The sequence below is a fragment of the Cyprinus carpio genome, chromosome A7 (assembly GCF_018340385.1).
Source record: "Cyprinus carpio isolate SPL01 chromosome A7, ASM1834038v1, whole genome shotgun sequence".
NCBI classification, from domain to species: Eukaryota; Metazoa; Chordata; class Actinopteri; order Cypriniformes; family Cyprinidae; genus Cyprinus; species Cyprinus carpio.
Genome location: NC_056578.1, coordinates 38,279,184 through 38,301,142, shown reverse-complemented (window position 1 = coordinate 38,301,142; position 21,959 = coordinate 38,279,184). Strand labels below are relative to the sequence as shown.

Genomic DNA, 21,959 nt, shown 5'->3' with positions numbered 1-21,959 from the left:
GAAGAAATCAAATGTTACTTTGTATTGTAGGCAACGTCAAACAGAAATAAATGTCTAAAAATGGTTGTTTTTGCAGTCATTTCTTGGAAAAATCTGTGTATTTTTTTTTTTTTTTTTTTCTGCTTTGTGGAGGCTGTGTGTGTAAAGTTTGCTTTTCAGTCTCAAAAGTGAATTTATTTTAGAAGTTCCTCTTCCTACAGACACTTCCATAAGGCTCAGGGTGATGATAAAAGGTGCAGGTAACAATGCAGAAAAGCCAATGCTTTTTGTTCTTTCTGGTTAAGTATGCTTCATTGCATCATTGGTTTGATGCCAATTCAATGGGCACTGGAAAAATTGACAAATTTAATGTGTGAAATGTATGTAGGTGAGTGAGACTACTACTTTCAATGTTTACCAGAAGATGGCAGCGTTTACCTTTATTGATCTTGGAAGTTTTTGTGGCTTATTAAAGGCATGGTTTAACAATAACTTATTTTTTTTCCTAAGCTAACGGTTTATTTTATTTTATTTTTTAAAGCTGGTTTTGTGTCAGTACAACATTTCAGTTATTTTTTCAGGCCCGTGCTAGTGCGACTTGTTAAAGGAATAGTCCACCCAAAAAAATTGTAATTCTAATCATAATTTAAGAAACTTAATCATTTACAAACTTGATCGAATCATTTAGTTCCAAACCTGTATATGTTTCTATATAGATTTTGTGCAAAATGTTTGGAACCAAACACCACTGGAGCCAAATGATTTCCATTGTGTGGATGAAAGAAAAAAAAAAAGAGAGAGACGTTTATTAAAATATTTTATGTCTGCAGAAGAAAGTCTAACATCCAGGTTTGGGATGAAATGAGGGTGAGTAAGTGACAGTTTTCATTTTGGGATGATCTATCATTTTAGTGTTTTACCTGAACTCTCACATTGTGTTTGTAACCTGAAGGTGGAAGCTTGATTAACATCTGTCAGCACAGTTTAGTATGGAATTTGTCTTCATGATGGAAATACTCATACGAATAAGCTGTTTTAATGCTAATGAATGCCAACATTGTCCTATAGTTGATGTTGTAATGTCCAGTGGTGGTTGGTTTTGGTGTATGAATGGGCTGTGGGTGTATTATGCAAACATTGCATTCCTACATCATCATATGTGGTGTGTGAGTCCGGGCATTCATATTTTTCCTCATGTCCTGCCAGGACTGTGTTTTGGTGCTATAATTGCTTGTATTGTGTATCCTCTGATTTATAATTTTCTCTGAGGCATTGCACACATATGGTTTTAGTGTGGGAAACAACCATGAATGATTTGAGTAATGGTACATTTTCCAGTGCTGCTGAACTGAGTGTCACTGACTAGCTGAATGGCCCCAAAATCAATTTACAAGTGAAGTAAAGGGGCCGTTATAATTGGGGCTGTCCCACAATCAATGAACCATTGGATTTTTCCATGAAAACCTAAACATGGGGATCAATAAACCAAAAATATCTTGACCCAGGGGAGATGAGTGGGGAGATAAGCACATATGAGGGTTACATAAGATGGTAGAGAATGTGTACCTAGTTACCCTTTGACCAGTGGAATCAATGGAAGAAATAGTCAATATATGACCTCGTTTAAAATACTGGAAAATGGTGTACCATTTGGTTTTTTATCTACAATAGAATATTAAACATTGCACTCGTTAAGAAAACGTGGTTCCTAAACAAGTTAACAAGATTTGGGTTCCGCTTCAGTTCTTTTGTGGTTTGCTAAATGAACCCCTCATCATAAGGTACCATTAAAAAAAAAAAAAAAACGCTTTGGAAAAGCCCTGCTATACTAATAGAACCGTACTTCTTTTTATCTATGTGGTCTCATAATACCTTTTTACACTCTATTAATTCGGTTTTTATAGTGAATATGACTGTGAACATTTAATAAATAAATAATAAAAAATAAATGTATTGAAGGCCCAAGTTCCAGGTGAAATATCTTCACTAACCTTCTATGGTGTTTTTTACAGTCCATGCAATTTGTGAGGTATTTTAGTGTAACTGAGTGTCTGGGTAGAGATACACCAATGAGTTTAGAGGTCACAACAACGCTCTTTTCGATTTGTGAGTAACTAGCTATTGTTAAAGGCCAAAAGTAGCCATTGTGGATGTACAGCATGTGAACCTTTCTCAAAGTAAAAAGGAAAAGGTCATGGAGAAATTTTAATTGGTTTGAACATTTAAACATTACATCACTTGCTCACCAATGAATCCTCTGTAGTGAATGGGTTGCCCGGCAGAATGAGAGTCCAAACAGCTGATAAAAACATCACAATAATTCCACAAGAATCATCACACACCACTTCCTGTACAGAAATTATGTCTTGTTGAAGTGAAAACTTGCGTGGTGTTGTAGAAGACAACAATCCATCAGTAGGTTGTTTTTTTAACAATTAAATATGAAATAATGAATCCATAATCCATAAAAACACTTCCCCCAATAAGTACAACTCCCATTGTTCACTAACAAATCCACCAACATATTTTACGAAGTGTTTTTTGGTGTTTGTTTTTTTCTTTGTAAAATGGTGCTTGAATCCTGTGCATATTTCACTGGAGAAAGCAATTATTATGGATAGAAAGACTTTTAGTTAGAAGCCAGAATTGACGTATTGAAGTTAAAAAATGTGGTTGATGGATTGTTTTTACAATCACAAACATCTTTTCGTCTCACTGGAGTGGTGTGGATTAATTTGTGATTACTGTGATGTTTTTTAACAGCTGTTTTGCACTCTTGTTCTGACGGCCACCCATTCACTGCAGAGATTAATTGTGGCAAGTGATGAAATGCTAAATTTAATTCAATCTGAGGAAGAAACAAACTCATCTACATCTCAACTGACCTGATGAATGACACATTTAGCAGATGTTCATTTTTGATGAACAATTCCTTACACAAGGCGTTTCCTCTCCCTGCATTGATATCCTGACTGTCAGTCCTTCTCATCATTCTTGATGAAGTGCTCTCGATGTTCCTTTTAGAAAGACAGCCAGAATAGCCTAGCCTGATCAGCACAGAAGCCACACATGTCTTATTTTGCAGAAACCAATAGTACTTTTACTCTGATGTAGCGCCGTTTCAATTCTCCCTCATACTTAACTTCCTGACCAATCTAACTGTATCCTATCTTAAAGAGAGAGAGAGAGAAATTTGTGGAGTGGGATTAAACGGGGTTCTACGAGAGCACAAAAAAAAATGGCATTTATTTGCATACATAGTGTTTTATCTCTGGGTATGGCTTCAGACGGCTATAGTGCCATATAATTTGCTCTTCTTAATGATTTAACAAAGTTTATATTATATTCTGTCAACATGCATCCATGCTGCTCACTAAACAAATGACAGGAAATTGAAGGGTGTAAAAGCTCAGATGCTAAACAATTTGATGAAATTAGTAGAATCCAATATTTGATAAAAATGTAGCATGAAAAAGAAAGTATAATTAATATGTAACTAAATTAATATGTAGTCTAATTAACTAAAAACTGACCAATCAAAAGAATTCCTGTCAAAATTCCATAATTATCCTTTTAGGAAGTGCATGACGGACTGAAAAAGGAAAATTCGCATCGCAAAGGCAACGCTCATGAGTTTGTATGGTATAGTTTTGTTAAAACAGGTGGTTGCATGCAATGACCTTGAGGCTAGTAGCCTTAATGTCTATACGGTAACAGTCCCCCAAACCCTGTTAACAGCAACCTTTTTATTCAGGATTTACAAAAAAAAAAAAAAAAAAAAAAAAAATATATAATAGGCTATTATATATCTCATCACATTCTACTTTTAAAAAAAGCAATTAAAAAACTCAACCTCTGCAGAGTGGCACATGCAATTTTATGAAATTTTACAGAAATTGTTTTTGTTTTGCAAATAAAATATTACATAATAAAATAATAATAATAATAATAAAAAAATAGAAATAAAAAATAAACCCTATATGCTGTAATGATTCTGCACATTCATTCAAGCTTAGGATGCCGATGTTTACCGAAACTGACGTCATTTAGAGACTTTTCCCAGCTGGGCTGTAAATTCACTCCAATGTAGCTCTTTAACGTCACATGAACCGACCTAGCGCGGGGCGGTGGCATGTGTCCATCCGCTCATCACCACACACCACACACACACACACACACTGAGAGAAGAGCAGCAGCAACAGCATGTGAGCAACACAGCTCTCTGTATTTACACTCCCTAGATTTATACTGTGCTGTTTAGTCATCAGAGAAAGGTGTATTGTAGATATTATTGTTATTTTTTTGAGTTGCTAATTACTAGCCTATGCTTTGCATGCGGTGTTGTTAGTGATGGTGGGGGCAAATGATTAGGCGGTTTACATATGTAATATCTATTTTACCAGTGCTTGCAAATTGCGGAAAGGTAAAAGATGCAATAATAATAAAAAACAACATTCAGTTATAGTTACATTCATACAGGTTTGATAAGTAATTTAAGGATATAAAGTGAATGTGGGTTAACACATCAAAACAAACGGTGCGTTGCAGACGCGAGAAAGCAGAAATTTAAACGCACTAAGTGTATCCTAGTAACAGTCACTTCGTATGACTCGGTTATTGTTGCGATCCCCCATTTTATCTCATCCCTTTGCACTAGTCGTGTTGCATACTAAAAACTGATTCCATGTAGTCCAGGCGCAGTTACACCTGATCCCGCGTTTAACCTTTTCATTTGCTTGTGATAGCCTGTAATTCCTTTCCACGTTAGTATTTTGAAATCAAACAATAGTTCATATTCGCAATGAACAGCGGTGCACGAAAGCTCTCCTACCGTTCCTGTAGTTTCCTCGCTAGAACAACTCGGTGGTTGTTGCTGGTCAGTGTATATACAGTAGATGTGAGAGGAGCTGTCCATGATCTGCGGTGCTGAACCACGCGCGCGTCTGCTGGCTGATAGATTTACGCGTTTCTTTTGCTGGTGACGTGACCTTTAAAGTGTGAGCGTCGAATGCACAAAGCACATTATAACTTAATAATTACGAAATATGACCATGGGGTACGAATTACAGGGGGCGGGTTGAGCTTGAGCACTGTAAAGGAAGTCAAAACCTGGGTTTGAAGGGTCTTAAAATTGTCATAGTTTTTATTTAGATCTTGCTATCAAAGTTGGAGTAGGATTCACAGCGCCTACTTGGAATGATACAAAACAAACAAACAAACCAATAAATAAAATAAATAAACAAACAAAAAAACTTAAGTTGCCTTAAGACGATGCAAAAAAGACGCAAAACGTAGCCTACGCATGTTTACATTATAAACAATGGAAAAGCAGCGCAGTAGAGATGTAAAAAACGCGTTTATAGGTGAACGAAATAGTATCCCTCACCGTTCAGTGTCATCACATAACGTCGAATAAAAATTCCACTTGATTACAGAAAGTAATAAATTTTAAAAGTGTTAATTAAAGGTGTAAGTGTGAAGAAAGATGTTCTGAACTGTCAGGTTAAAGGGTGTAACCTCGCCATGAAAAATCAAGATATGGGTTAAAATTTTGCCATGTCAGTAAGTGTAGCGATATGTGCAGCCCAGCTCACATAAAGTCACGTTCAAACCAAGCCGCTTTCTGTTTTCTCGCCACAAAAAAAAAAAAAACCTGTTGCTAAATCTGCATAACATCCTTTTGCCCTGCACACAAACTTCCTGATCAAAGTTATGGGTTTTTCTTGTAAAATATTAATGTTATTAACTCCGGTTTGCATTTACATATTCCTTAGAACCTTCTTGTATATCTTATTAAGCTGTGTTTTCAATGATAATGTGGTTTCAGTGCTTTTGACTTTTCCCCTTGGGATGTTAAAGTACATTTAATTACATCCGGGCATTTATCACCCCCCACATGTTTATTTCTTCCATAGGAGTCTTTTGGGGAAAACTGTAAATGAAGATCTCGTCGGGGATTTTCTTTGAAATTTAATGGACATCCATTTACAACATCCATTTGATCCTTTTTATCTGAACCACCCCCAGCACCTTATCCTCTAAAGCAATCAGGCATAGAGATGTCTCTCTGTAAAGAACTTTTAATCAAAACGATATTTTAAGACATCCCACACCTTTTGGTTTACAAAAACCAAACACAAGGTCACATTATAAAATAGACTTCCTACATGGGAGAGTCCTGCTTCAATCAAACTGAGGCCTTTAAAGATCACCCGGTTGACACTGCTGTCTCCCATCTCCGGCTGACCCTCCGCCTCAACTTTCTGTCAGGATGGTGACTCACAGGAAGGGGCGTCCCCAGTGGCGCATAGGAGGCCCTGCCGCTTGCGTACCCAAGGTGGAGCTGCGTGTTTCCTGCAAGTCCCTGTTGGACCGAGACACGCTCAATAAGTCTGACCCCTGCGTCATGCTCATGGTACAGAACCAAGGTCAATGGACTGAAGTGAGCTTTCCTTTTTCCCTCTTGGGGGCTTGATTAGATCTTTGTATTGGCATTGCTGTCCTTTTCTGCATTAGATTTATTTACAGTATTTTGTCTTACGTGCAATTTCTTTAAAAATTTTGTCCTATTTACTAAACCCTCTATCATTCCAACATTCTTTTGCCCCCTTATCATTTAGGACAAATTGGGCAATCTGGTGAAGTAAAAAAAACAAGAAAAAAAACATAAACCCACAAAATCAGAGGGGTTAAAAATAAAATTTTGTTTGTAAAAATGTTAAAAGAGAAAGAAGTTTTGTGGGCCCCTTTTTCACCCCCAAAAAAAAAAACTTAAAAATTCCTTTCCCAGGCAAAAGTTGAATTGTGAGAAAAAAAAAAAAAAATTTTTCTTTTTTTTAAATATCTCTTCTAAAAATGAATGTCCCTAATTTGCAATGAAAAATTACGGGCCTCCAAAGGGCCCGAATGACAGGTCCTTTTGCAAAATGACCAAAAAATTAAAGATAGGGGAAAAAAAAATGCCCCTTTTTATGGGTCTTTTTTGGTATTTTTTTGATATAATTAAGCAATACACACAAGAATCTGTTTTCCTAAAATATAGCAAGAATACAACGTGTTTTAAAATTTTAAATTTTTATGAAATTTTTCCTCTATTTTACATTGAAAATGGTTCCAAAAAAAGGCACGCAACAAACATTATTTCATTGCTTTGAATGGTGTTTTTAAATGAAGCACTGATAAATGTTCTCATCCATCAGGGGAACAGTTCTTCCTCCCCTGCCGGCCAATATATAAATCTATCACAAATTTACAAATAATACTTTGTATTTTTATTTTTAAATTTACATTTGTAGTGCTGGAATCAGCTGATAACTTTTTTTCTTTCTTTTTTTCAGCGTTTAGAAGTTAAACGGTTAAATGTTAGGCCTTGACTTTGGGTTAAAAAATTTTTTAAATGGGTATAAGGGAAATGTTTATTGCATTTTTGAATTGGGGCGATGTAATTGGGGGCCTGAGGGGGGATGGGCCTTTTTGGAATGAATCTAGGCAGGGGTGACACTGGGAAAGGGTTTGGAAGCAAAGGAAAACACCCTTGGCCCCCCAATTCAAAAAGCAGTCATTAAGAAAAAAAAATTACTACCACACGTTGCTGCATCAAAAAGTTAATTTTAAAGAGGGGCAACAATGACACGGAAAAAGAATAGAAAAAGCCATTGAGATATTATTGTGTACTTTGTTGAAGTTGACTGACATCAACATACTGACTCAGCTCATGTTGAGTGTCATCCAAATCAAAAAGTCCACAATAATAGCTCAATGGCTTTTCTATTTCTTTTTCCTGGTTCTGTGGCCCCCGCTTTAAAATTGAACCTTCCCCCCCCCGCATCTCAGCGAACGCTGCAGGTGAAGTAGGGTGGCATCTTTTACTTTGTTCACTGTGAACTGAACATGCACAGTTGTTGGAATAATGGGGCCAGGATTAAGATTTCATCCATTCAGGCCTGACACATTGCTGCAGACAGCTTCACAGCTTTGACTGAGCTGTCCTTCAGCCCCACTGCTGTGGCTCAAGATAATGTTTTTTCTTAGCAGTGACGGGCTTGGCTATGGGAGGGGGGGGCACCAGAGTGGGCGATCTCTTTCGCTTTCAAGCGCCATTTCCTGCAGTGTGACAATTCCCTGCCTAGATTTAAACATTACCAAAAAGTGCCCACTCCCCTCCAACTCACAGGCCCAATCAACCTTCACAGTCCAAGCCCTATACTATGAAGAAGTCAACTGAAGGCATTGTGCGAAGTTATACCCATTAAACAAATCTCTAACCCAAAGTCAAGGCAAGCCTAACACTTAGACCTGGTTAACTTCTAATCGCTGAAAAAAAATAGAAAGAGAAAAAAAGTTTATTCAGCTGATCCTCCACCACTACAAATGTACAATTTAAAATAAAAATACAAATGTATTTATTTGTAATTAGTGATAGATTGATTAATTGGCCTGCAGTGGGCAGGAATGAACTGTTCCACTGAATGTAATGATTGAATCATTCACTCAGCTGCTTTCATTCAACAAAAAACACCATTCAAACGCAATGAAATTACCACTGTTTGTGTGCTGGTGCCTTTGTTTGGAACCAGGTTTCACAATGAATTAAAATAGAGTACACTCAGTCATATTTACAAAAATTGTGCCTAAAACACGTTTGTATTCTTGCCTTATATGTGGAAGGGAAAACAGCACTTTCTTGTGTGATATTGCTTTAATTATAATCAAACCCAAATACCAATATAAGGACCCATACAGGAGCCATTTTTTTTTGCCATATCGTTAATTTTTGGATATTTTTTCGCAACAAGGACCTGTCATTCGGGACCCTATCGCAAGGCCAGTAAATTTGTCACTTGCAAATTAGTGCACATTTCCTTTCTAGAAGAGATAATGTTTGACTTTTTTATCTCACAATACTCCGATTCTGTTTTGTTGTGTTTTTTTAGTGTGAGTTTATATCATCGCACACTTTCAACCTTTGCCTGGAAACACGGACATTTTTAAGTTTCTTCTTTTATTGTGTGGTGATAAATGGGCTTCACACACATAACTTCTTTTCTCTTTGATACATTGTTACAAAACAAAAGCATTACACTGTTTAACCACTGCTAGATGTGTGTGGTTTATGTTTGCCTTTCTTGTTTTTGCCACTTCATCCATGCATTAAGCACAGATTAGTCAATAAATGATCAGTAGGCAAAAAGAATGTTGAAAATGTAATATGCGGGTGAAGTAAATAGTGACACAATTTTTTATAAAGAATTGCAAGTAGACAAACTAATACTGTAATCATAAATATAATGCAGAAAAGGAACAGCACGGCCAAATACAAAGATCTAAACAAGCCCCCAAGAGGGAAAAAAGGAAAACTCAATTCAGTCCATTGACCCTTGGTTCTGTACCATGATCATGGACGCAGGGGTCAGAACTTATTGAGCTTAATCTCGGTCCAGCAGGGACACTGCAGGAACACACTCAGCTCACACACAATTGGATACGCAAGCGGCAGGGCCTACTATGCCCTTGCCACTGGGGACCGTCGGCTTCCTGGTGAGTCACTCATCCTGACAGAAAGTTGATGTGCGGCAGGGTCCAGAAGGAGATGGGAGACGAGCAGTTTCAAAACGCGGTGATCTTTAAAGGCCTCAGTTTGAGTGAAGCAAGGGAACTCTTGCCCATGGTAGGGAGTCTATTTTATCATGTGAACTTGTGTTTGTTCTTTGCAACGCAAAGGGGGTGTGGGATGTTCTTTTAAGCATATCTGTTTAGTTCGACTTAAAGCTTTCGTTGTACAGAGAGGACATCTCTATGCCTGATTTGCGTTTAGAGGACTAACCTGAGCTGCTGCGAAGTGAGTTCAGATATAACAGGGATCAAATGATATGTTGTGTAATCAGAGATGTCCAGTAATATTTACAACTCAGCAAATTCCAGTACCGAGAATCTTCATCTGACCGCTTTCTTCCCACAACAGACTCATCTGGGAAGAAATAAGCACCTGGTGGGGTTGAATTAAAATGCCAGTATGTAACACTCTAAAATGTACTTTGTAAACATCCAATGAATAGTTCACAAAGTCAATGAAACCAACATTATCATTGAAAACACAGCTTACCATCAAGACATATACAAGAAGGTTTTCTAAGTGACTATGGTAAATTGCTATGAACAAGTGTGTTTTCATAACATTAATATTTTACAAGAAACCACATACACATTGTGATCAGGAGAGTTTGTGGCACGGACAAAGGATGTTTCTTATGCAGATTTCGCAAACAGGTTTTTGTTCTGGCAGTGACCAACAGAAAGCTGCTTGGTTTGAAAGTGGACCTTTTATGTGAGGCTTGTGCTGCCCATATCGCTACACTACTGACAATGGCACAAATTTTAACCCATAATCTTGGATTTTCATTGCAGAGCGAATGGTTAACCCTTTTCAAACCTGACAGTCATGGAACATCTTGCTTTACACTTGACATCTTTAATTAAAACTGTTTTAAAATTTATTAATTTCTGTAATCAAGTGGAATTTTATCGACGTTTAGTGACTGCCACTGAACGGTGAGGGATTCTTATTTCGGTTCATCCATAACGCGTTTTTTACATCCCCCTCTACCGCGCGATGCCTTTTCCTAGTGTCGTTTTATAGATTTGGTCACCTGCCGTAAGGCTACGTTTTGCGTCTTTTGGCAGCGTCTTAAGGCACTTAGTTTTTGTTTGTTTATTTATTTTATTTAATTGAGGTTGTTTGTTTGTTTGGATCATTTCCAAGTAGGTGCGCCGTGACTTCTCAATATAAACTTTGTAGCACGACTAAATAAAACTATGCAAGTTTAAGACCCCTTCAAAACCTTGTGTTTTGGAACTTCCTTTACCAGTGCTCAAGCCACCCGCCCACTGTAATTCGTACCCTGCGTGTCCTATTTCGTAATTATAATGTTATAATGTGCTTTTATGCATTCGACGTTTCACCCTCTTTAAAAGGTCACGTCAGCAAGAAGGAAAACCGCACGGTAAGTCTAGTCAGCCAGCCAGATTGCACAGGCGATCACCGCCCGTGGTGCCACTCACTGCATCCCGTTCAAGATCAATGGTGCGACTAAAGCTATACTACCTCACATCATACCTGTATCATACATCTTACCGCATACCAAGAATCCACCCAATCGAGCTGTTATCTAGGAACAGCGGAAACATACCACGCGCCCGTTAAGAGTAGTTGTCACGTGCACTGCTGTTCGTATGCGAATTCCTAATGATATCTATGTGTAGTGGATTCAGCAATTATGCACTACAAGTGAAAGCAAGGACAGGCTATTCACAACGAAAAGGTTAAACGCGTGATCAGTAACTGCGCCCTGTTACTAGTCATGAATCGGTGTAGGTAATGATGCACAACCCGAATAGTGAAAAGTGGACAGCAGACCACATATGACACCTAATAGTAATACGTCTAATACTTGAAAGTGGTACACTGTTACATCGATTACAACTTTAGTGACCTCGGATGTATCAAACTTCTTCTTTTCGTCGCGTCTGCAAACGCCCCGTTTGTGTGTACAGTTAACCAATTCACTTTATATCCTCATCATAGCTATTAATCAAAACCGACCTCTGATATGCATGTACAACACTGCTAATCTGAATAGATATGGGTTTTTGATGTACTTAGGTGCATCATTTTACCTATTGCGCCACGGAATTTGCAAAGGCTCCTGGTAAAATTAGACTATTACCTATGTCACACCAGCCAGTATGAAATCATTTGCCCCCAATTATCACTAACAACAACACCTGCGCAGCAACCGTCATGATGGCTTAGAGTTGTCACAAGAAATTACTATAAGAAATAACAAATCATATATCATTCACTACATTCCTCTTGATGATTCGTTAACAGCCACACTGGAGGCCTCTCTTAAGTGAGTCGTAAAGTAAGAGAGGCTGTGTTTTCTCACCTGGCGTGTGTTGCTGACTGCTCTTCTCTCAGTGGTGTGTGGTGTGGTGTGTGTGTGGGTGATAGTGCGGGATTGATGACACATGCCCAGCAGCGTCGCTAGTTCGGCGGTACGCGATGTTTACGAAGTTACACTTTTAAAGAGGCTACTCAGTGAGTGAATTTAAACAGCCTCAGCTGGGGAAAAGCTCTCTAACCATGCGACGTCAAGTTTCGGTAAAAATCGGCCACCTAAGCTTGAAAAATGAGATGTGCAGAATCATTTAAAGCATATAGGGGTTTATTTTTTATTTTATTTTTTTATTCTAGAAGTATTTATTATTTATTATTATTATTATTATTATTTGCAAAGAAAAAATCAATTTCTGTAAAGATTTTCATAAATTGAATGGGTGCCACTCTGAAGAGTTTGCGTATTTTAATTTGTCTTTATTATAAACGGTATGAATGTGAAATTAAATAAGTACTATAGGCCTAATATATAGATTTGTTGCGTTTTTTTTTGTTTTTGTGTTTTTTTTTGTTTTTGCATAGTCAAATCCTGAATAACAATACAGGTAGCTAGTGAACAGGCGTTAGTTACTAGAAATAATCACAAGTCGTCAGAACTATTAGGCATACTTGAGGCTTACTGCAAGGGTGCTATGGCCGATTGCATAATCACAGCCATTGGATTTTAACACCCCAAAACTATACATACAACTAGTGAATTGGGACCGAGCGATAGACATTTGAGCTGAGACTTGTCTTTGTTCATGTGTAGACCACGCTTCCACATGACACTCCTAAAAGGAAATTATGGAATTTTGACCGGAAACAGTCTTTTCGATATGGTCAGTTTTAAGTATCACATTATACGAACTGTACATATTTAATGGAGTTAAGTACTATTAATTATACGTTCTTTTTATGCTAATTTTTTATCAAATATTGGTATTCAATAACTTTCATCAAATTGTGTTAGTCATGCTGAGCCTGTATTACACGACACTCAATTTCCCTGTTTTTTTTTTTAGTCAGCACTTTGTGTAGGAGCAGCATGGATGCCTGTTGACAGAAATATAATATAATTGTTAATCCATTCTCTACAAGAAAGAGAGCATCCTTTATATGGCCCCACTACTTTAGCTGTCTGAAGCCCTATACCACCCCAGAGATACAATCTCCAACACTATGTAGTGCAACAAATGCCATTTGTTGTGCTCGCAGAACATTTTTCATCCCACCAACAAATTTCTCTCTCTCTCTCTTTTAAGATCGGATACAGTTAGATTGGTCCAGGAAGTTCAAGCTATGTGTCATTTTGGTGGTCAGCTAACTCTTGCGCGACATCGGCTTCATTCATCGAGATACAAACCCTCCACAGGATATCTGCATGGTGTTGGCTTCTTCCGCAAATATACATGTGCGATTGATGGCTTCTGTGCGATCAGGTCTATGACTTATTCTGGAGCTCGTGCGGTCGGTTTTGCCTAAGATAGAACATCGAGAGCATGCACCACTTCAATCAAGCTAATCCCCGTCGAATCTAGAAAAGGAATGACCTCGTGCACAGGATCAGGATCAATCAGGCAGAGATGAGAAAACGCAATTTGACACTGTAAAACGGATAAATTGTTCATCCCCAAAAAAAAAAAAAAAAAAAATGAAAATCTGCTGAAAATGTGTCATTTAGGTTCATTTGAGATGAGAATGAGGTTGTTTGTCCTTCATCAGCTCATTTTCTACATCTACTAGGCTACTCTTAATATCACTTGGGAATCAACCAATTAACTCCTCTGGCAGTGAATGGGTGCCGTCCGCATACGAGTGCAACCAGCTGGTAACAAACATCAGTCAAGTACAATACCACCAAAAATAATCACACACATCCAGCGAGAGACAGCAAGAAAGAGTATGGTGTAGATCTTGTAAAAAACAAGACTCCTTAGTCGCAAACACACATTTTTTACCAGACGTACACTTGTGTCACTTATGTGCACTAAAAGTCTTCTCATCAAATATTTGCTGTTCGCCCAAGGTGAAAAATATGCACAGATCACGACCATTTACACAGCAAAAAAACAACCCCCAACACCACTCTAAAATATGTATGGTGGATTTTGCGTGAACACTGGGATTACGGTTTAGCTCAAGATTGCAAGCACCAGTCTTAGGAAGAGGCAACCCCTTAAATAGGCACAGAAACAACCCCCAAAGTGGGGAACAATGACGAGTACTTGCATGAGGGGAAGTGTTTTGTATGTGAATTATGGACCTCATATTTCATATTTAATGTTGAAAAAACACCTTAGTGGATGGATTTGTTTGCGGTACAATACGCCACCGCAAAAGTTTGTGCACTTCCCACACGACATCTTAATTTACGTACAGACAGTTGTGATTTAGTGGATGTCTTGTGGGAGGATTGTGATGTTTGTTCATCAGCTGTTTGGACCTTCTCAGATTCTGCACCCATGAGGCGAACCCATTCAACAGTCAGATGGATCTATTCCATATCGAAGTGAGCAAGTGATTGTAATGTTTAAATGTTATAGAACACAATTAGAGGATTCCATGACCTTTCCCTTAGTTTACTACTGCAGAAAGGTCACATGCTGTACCTCCACCATGGCTACTTTTGGCCCTTTAACAATAGCTATTACTTAAACTCAAAAGACGTGTTTGTGAACTCTAAACTCATTTGTGTATCTCTACCCAGACACTCAGTTACACTAAAATACCACAAAATGGATGGATGTAAAACACCATAGAGGTTTAGTGAATAGATATTTCACTGGAACTTGGCTTCAAATACATTATTTTGTTATTTTTATTTATTATGTACAATGTCATCTTCACTATAAAACCTTATTAATAGAGTGTAAAGGGGATTATGATACCACATAGATAAAAAGAATTAAGGTTCTATCTAGCAAGCTTCCAAGCGTTTTTTTTTTTTTAATGGGACCCTTATATGAGGAGGTTCTATTAGCAACAAAAAGAGCTGAAGAAACCCAAATCTGTTAACTGTTTAGAACACACTTTTTCTTAGAGTGCAAATTTAATATTGTATTGTAGAAGAACCAAATGGTAGCCCATTTTCCCAGTATGTTTAACGAGTTACCTATATTGACTATTATCCTTCCTCCATTGATTCCACATGGTCAAGGGTAACTAGGCACATTCCTCTACATCTTATGTAAACCTCATATGTGCTATATCTCCCCACTCATCTCCCCTGGGTCAGAGTATTATTTGGTTTATTGATCCATGTGTGTAGGTTTTCATGGAAAAACTCCCAATGTTTCAAGTTGATTGTGTGGACAGCCCCAACTTAATAAAACAGCCCGCTTTACTTGCACTTGTAATTTGAATTTTGGGCCACTTCAGCTTCAGTGACACTCCGTTCAGCAAGCACGTGGAGAAGATGATACCACTTACTCAAAATCATTCCATGGTTGTTTGCCACACTAAACCATATGTGTGGCAAATGCCTCAGAGCAAAATTTATAAATCAGAGGATACACATATCTCAAGTTCAATATATCACCAAAATCACAGTCCGCATGGACATGGAACATGAGGAAAAGCTAAGGCCAATGCCCGGAGACCTCACACACCACATATGATGATCCGTAGGAATGCATGTTTGCATAATACACCCACAGCCCAGTCATACACCAAGAACCAACCACCACTGGACAGAGAACAACATCAACTATAGGACAATGTTGGGTTCTGCATTACGACAATTAAAACAGCTGAGCAGTGGCGTCATTGAGTGAGTATGTTCCATCAATGAAGGACAAATTACCCATACATAAACAAACTGTGCTGCGTGACAGATTGTTAATCAAGCTTCCACCTTCAGGTTATGCAAACACACAAAGGTGAGAGTTCAGGGTAAAATCCACTACGGTAAATGAGACGCGATCATCCCAAAATGAAAAACTTCGCTCCACGTACGTCACCCAGAACCTGCTTATTCATCCCAAACCTGGATGTTAGACACTTTCTTCTCACGACATAAAATAGGGTAAGTAATAAACCGCCCTGCTCTCTGTTTGCGTTTTTTCATCCCACACACGGCAATGGACATCATGTGGCGCTTCCCAGGGGGGTGTATTGGTTCCTCCACATTTATAAGGCACAATCTATAGAGAAACCAGTTATTAACACGTGGAGCACTTTTGGAACTAAATAATTCGATCAAAGTGGGTGAAATGATGAAGTTTGCTATAAAATTATGGGATTAGAATTACAATTTGTTTGGGGGTGGACTATTCCTTTAACAAGTGGCACTAGCACGGGCCTGAAAAAAGAAAGATGAAAATGTTGTACTGACACAAACCCAGCTGTAAAAAGAAAAATAAAATAAACCGTTAGCTTAGGAAAAAAAATAAGTTATTGTTAAACCATGCCTTTAATAAGCCACAAAAATAAACTGTCCAAGAGTCAAGAAATGGTAACAGCGGCCATCTTCTGGTAACATATTGTAAAGTAGTAGGTCGTCACCTCACCCTACATACACTTGTCACACATTACATTGGTCACATTTTTCCAGTGCCCATTGAGATTAGGCAGCAACAACAATGATGCAATGAGAAGCATACTTAACCGAAAGCAACAGAAACCAAAACAGCATTGGCTCCTTGTTCTGTCTGCGATTTGGTGTCCCGTAGCCATCTTGCTTTGCATCATATACTCCTAAGCCCTTATGTTTGAAGTAGTCTATAGGAAACGATTCTGAACGTTCTTGTCCGAAATAACATTCCTACTTTTGAGACGTGAAAAGCACCGACTAATCCACACAACAGCCTCCAAAAGCAGAAAAAAAAAAAAGATAACATACAACAGATTTTGTCCAAAGATCAATTAGACTGCGCAAAAACAACCATATTAGTGAGACAGTTGCACCTTCTTTTTCCAGTTTCCTTACAAAGTACGCAGTTAGGTGCTTGTTTATTCCTAGTTCTTGTTTCGGCGGCCTCCTGCCTCTCAGCGCTGCCGTCTCCCTTCCGCCCTCTGGGATGCCGACAGATGCCGAACTAGTCACAGCCGGGCGGTTGGCACGGGGCCATTACGCAGGCTGGGCAGAAGGCCTTGAAGTTCGTCGGTCGTGGCCTGTTACTGAAATCACGGCGGGCCGGCGCCTTCTCTTTCTTGTACACGTCGGCAGCAAACTAGGGGCGCACATTCCGTCAGAGCGTCAGCGAATAACTCGTGATATATACATACATGGGTAACATCAGACATCTTTCAACACATTTCTCAAATGGGGCCATTTTTTCCCCTCCGATAAACACCGGACATAAGATAGTGTACGAAAATAAAGTATTTTGAAATAAACGGCGTTCTAGATGCATGCAGAAGTGGCACTAATAGGGGACTTACAAATTTGGTTTCCGGGAGGTTTTAAGTAAATTGTAAGATTTCAGATCAAGAAATTTTTAAGGCAGAATAACTTGAAAATAGCGGAAGTCTAAATATGATCTTAAATGTCTTCTAGGAACAAAGTTTTAAGAGAAATTCAAACAGATCTAGTCATTTCATTTATGAGGGAGTTATGGATTTATGGGATTATTTAATTTAGGAGGATTTATATAAAGTAGAGTATATTATATATAGATCTATTATATATATAAACTATATAATCCACCAATATATATATGAAACATAAAATAAAGTTCAAGGCTCTGCCATAAGAGCGAAACAAGCTTATACAGTAACCTTCTGATCACACAGCAAAAAAAAAAAAAAAAAAAAAAAAAAGTGATGTTCTTCATCACTATATTGTTAAGATATTTTTTGCTTTTTTTTCTGTTTTTTTGTCCAATGGAAAATGTAGATATTTTTGCCATGATTCCAATGTGAATGTAAATCATTCTTACATCAAGATGCATTTACTTTAAGAAAGATGACAAAAGTCTTGTTTAATGAGAAATTGACCAAAATGAAGTGAGTTTGATTAAAACAAGTTCAAATATCTGCCAATAGTTCTCATTCTCCATTGACATTTGTTTTAAATTAAACTCACAATTGTTCAATTTCTCAAAAAAAAAAAACAAAAAAAAACATCCTATGTTCAATTCTCATCAATCACACATCTTAATGTTTAGATGTTTGTATTTTAAAACAACAAAATACTGAGGTGTCTTTTTTTTTTTGCAATACAACATTTAAAGCCATGACTTCATAAATGTAAGACTTTCTTCTTTGATTTAAGACCTTTTTCTTTTAGGCCTTGTGTAAATTTATGTTACAAAATAATAGTAAAGTAAGTTTACTCAACTTTCCACAGCAAAAAGACAAAAGGCATGTAGAAAACTGTGCATAGGTTTTTCAGCAAACCTTGATCATGTTGATAATTTACTCCTTAAAATTGTGTGCATCAAATATGGAACAGCAGGCTTCATAATGCTAAAGTTAAGATACATACGTTTCTGATGGGCATGACAGGTCCAGAAAGCTGTGTAGCCATCTTGACCTCCTCCTCCTGTATGCACAAAAGATAGTCAAAACACCAAAACACAAAAAAAATGCAGAATATGGCTGAACAGTATGCAGTCATCAGCTATAAAAGGGTTCAAAGTCATCAAGGATGTGCAGAGATTCCGGAGAAATTGTCATCATTTGATGCAAAACACCAAAGCTGTTACCCGTTACAAAAAACAGCATTTAGAATCCTATCATGAATCACGGGCTACGATCTTTTTACATATTATCACAAGAAGCTCGGACTTATGAACTTAAGGAGCCCAGTGCTGTCTCCCTTCTTGGGTGCAGAAGCCTTCCTGGGGAAGATGATGAGTTTGGAGTGGTACTCCTTCAGCCTCTGAACATTGGCCTGCAGAGACTCTGTGGATCGGTTACGCCGACGAGCGTCAACGGCGATGCCGATGGTGCGCGCCACCTTTTTGTTGATTCCCGCTGCCTATGTAAGTAAATTACAGAGCAACGTGAGACATGGGACACTCGATTACACTGAAACAGCTCTGACAGCATCAACAGTCATCAGCAAATAAGGTTCAAAAGGAATCATCAATGAAGTACAGAGATTCCGGAGATTTGTCATCATTTGACTGTTTGGAAAACTACATTATAGTTAAAGAGTTCACCCAAAAATAAAATTGCCATCGTTTACTGCCCCTCAAGCAGTTCCAAACCCACAAAACTTTGGCTCATCTTCGAAACAGAAGATTTATGAAACCTGAGAGGTTTTAGTCTCTCCTCTGAAAGTTCAGGAAACCAAAACCGGAAGATCCAAAAAGAACGGTCTTGCAAAATGAACCCATATGAAACAAGTGCTTTAACCCAAGCCTTGTGAAGAAATACAACATATAGCGGTTTATGTAAATAAATGTCCAAATTAAATCGTCATATAAAGCAACTGCATCTCTTTATTCTTTTTTTTATCCTCGATTTGCATCACCCCAATTCTATGGCCTTTTTGGATTAGAAGGATTAGTTCCAGAATTAAAATTCCCTGAGAATTAACTCACCCCCGTGTCATTCAAGATGTTCAGGTCTTTCTTCAGTCGTGAGAGAAATTACGGTTTTTGAGGAAAACATTCCAGGATTTGGTCAATGTGTTTAATAAGCTCCAAATTGCGGTTTCAAAGCAGCTTCAAAGAACTCTACATGATTCCAAAAAAAAAGGGCTCTTATCTAGCGAAACAATCAGGCATTGTCTTCAAATCATACACCTTTGAGCCACAAATGCACGTCTTGCACCAGCTCTGCGCTGCGTGTCCATAAATTCACACATAATCGGGTTGGAAAGGTCAAAGATGGATGCTCCATCACATTTTCTCCTCCAACTTCAAAATCTTCCGACATCGTTGTTGTACCGTCTTTTGAAAAAGTGCGTTTGACCGTCTTTGGACGTTCGCTTTTCTAAAAACCTCAAGTCTCAGTAACACATCTTCATTTGTACTCTGAGATGAATCAAAATGACCAGATTTAAGATTGGGATGAACTAACCCTTTTAATGTGGCTTCAACATTACCTTCAACTCCTCCAGAGTGAACCCGCGTCCGAGGGGGGGCACGGATATGGTGTCTTGTGATACCGGATGGTCGGACACCTGACCGCTGGCCGGAGAGGACCAGACACTGGTCTTGGAGCGATTCGCCGAGCCTTTGCCTGACGGGCCTTGCGTCTAAAGAAAAACGAGATGCATTATAATTAAGTGACGCTTTCCATAAACCGTTAAAAACCCATTTTGCAGCACAACGGTGTGCACCTGCGGATCTTTCTGGCAGGCTGGTTGAACCAGGTGCGCACTCTCTTCTGCCAGTCCTTATGAAAGTGAGGGTTCAAGATCATGCCATTCCGGCTGGGAGCCATGACTGTTCACTCCTGATGAAAAACAAAACATTTCAGCATTAAGTACAGTTCCCTACTACACATCCACACACAGCTCAGCTTCAAGAACACCTCTGCGTTTATGATAAAGTCAGCATTAGACGGCGGTAGACACGAATGAGGGAGTCTTTTGCTGGATGCATGTTTTATTTAGGTTTTCAAACACTTGACTGGTTTACAACATTGGAGCAGCGCTCGGCTGCATGTAAAGCGCGGCAGGGTCTCGCGGACTAAAAACAACCTCATATCATCTCTCAGTAGTGTGTAACGCCATCAATACAGCCGAGCTCGCACATACAACTAACTGCACTTTAAAGCAAGACTAGTTAAATTATTATATAACCAAGCATTCATAAGGATTAAAGCGGATAAACTTGATGTTTAGCCGGAATAAATGCACATACCGTCCTTAGCGGAAAATGGCTGAAAAAGGAAAAGGAAATGACAACGCGGGGTTTTATGGGAAGTGAAGAAAAGAGCCAATAGCAACGAGCGATGTGCCGGTCGACCGGAAGTGTGAAACCGGTTTTTGTTGAGACAAATCAGCACGTGGATGGACGTAGATTAAAAGTTTGACAACTAGTATTTATTTATTGGCAATGAATAGTTACTACAGACTACCATAGTCTCGTGAATATAAAGGAAAGCGAAAAAAACATTTGCATACGTAGATATGTGCATGCAAATAATTAAAAAAAAAACATATGTTCATTAATACAAAAATAAATTAACATTATCCTAATTAAAACTTAGAAAGTAAACGCAAGAATGGAAACACGTAGCTGAATGAATTAAGCGATGAAACCACCTTAAAGAACTTTTACATTATATTAAGTCAAATGGTATCCATTTAGTGACATTATTTTTTTAAACATGAAAACGTATATCACTGTATAAAAACAGAAATTAAATGTGTGTATTTGTGTGTGTGTGTGTGTGTGTTTGTCTTTTTATATTATTATTGTTATATAGTTATTTCTATGGGATTTGGGAAACTTAAAAAACTCTTGAACACAGTTGTCTGTAGTCTAATAATAACTGAAAATCCATCATTAGGGGGCGTCCTGAGGCGTCCTTACATAGAAAACGTGGTCCTGTAAGCCTTGCAATCCTAAAGAACAATTCCCTCGATGAATAGGTGCTTTCTTATTTAAACAGATTTATTTTTGATGCAGTGGTTCCTACATGAGTTTTAACTAAAAGTGCATATTCATATGTGAAATCCTAAAGTGCTGTGAGCACATGGTCATTCATGGGCTGATGTAATAGTGGTGAACTTGTATAGTACAACAAAGGCTTATATAATTATCTATTTGCCTTTTACACTTATGTTATGAATGTCATATTTGATTTGCTGGTTGCATTTCATTACTTCTGAGAAAAGATAACTACTAATTAGTTTTTAAAAAGTATAAAAAAATAAGTACAGCTATAAACTCTTTATAGTAACAAAAATAGTTAACAGTATACACATCTAAATAAATGTCCTTTTGGCCAATGAGTTACTATTTCTAACAAATGTAAAGAAAGGTATCAAAGGGATCTGCAGTGAATTCTATTACACAGGTTTCAGGTTTTCCTCAGGCGGAAAAAGACTCTGTGATCACCCCTTCATTAATCATTAATCACTGCATCACAGAAAATCACCAGTCTTTTAATCTAAGGGCAAAGGTCAAGGTGTGCTGGG

General features: G+C 38.1%; 2 non-coding genes and 1 pseudogene across 2 annotated transcripts; all 3 read right to left on the bottom strand.

The window, feature by feature from the left end:
• Positions 1-16,953: 16,953 nt before the first annotated feature.
• On the bottom strand, positions 16,954-20,830 carry LOC109108811 (annotated as a pseudogene).
• On the bottom strand, positions 18,457-18,537 carry LOC122145844. Its single transcript, XR_006160577.1, has one exon. It is a non-coding gene; the product is annotated as a small nucleolar RNA MBII-202 (small nucleolar RNA).
• On the bottom strand, positions 18,903-18,982 carry LOC122145847. The gene has a single exon (XR_006160581.1). It is a non-coding gene; the product is annotated as a small nucleolar RNA MBII-202 (small nucleolar RNA).
• Positions 20,831-21,959: the final 1,129 nt, after the last annotated feature.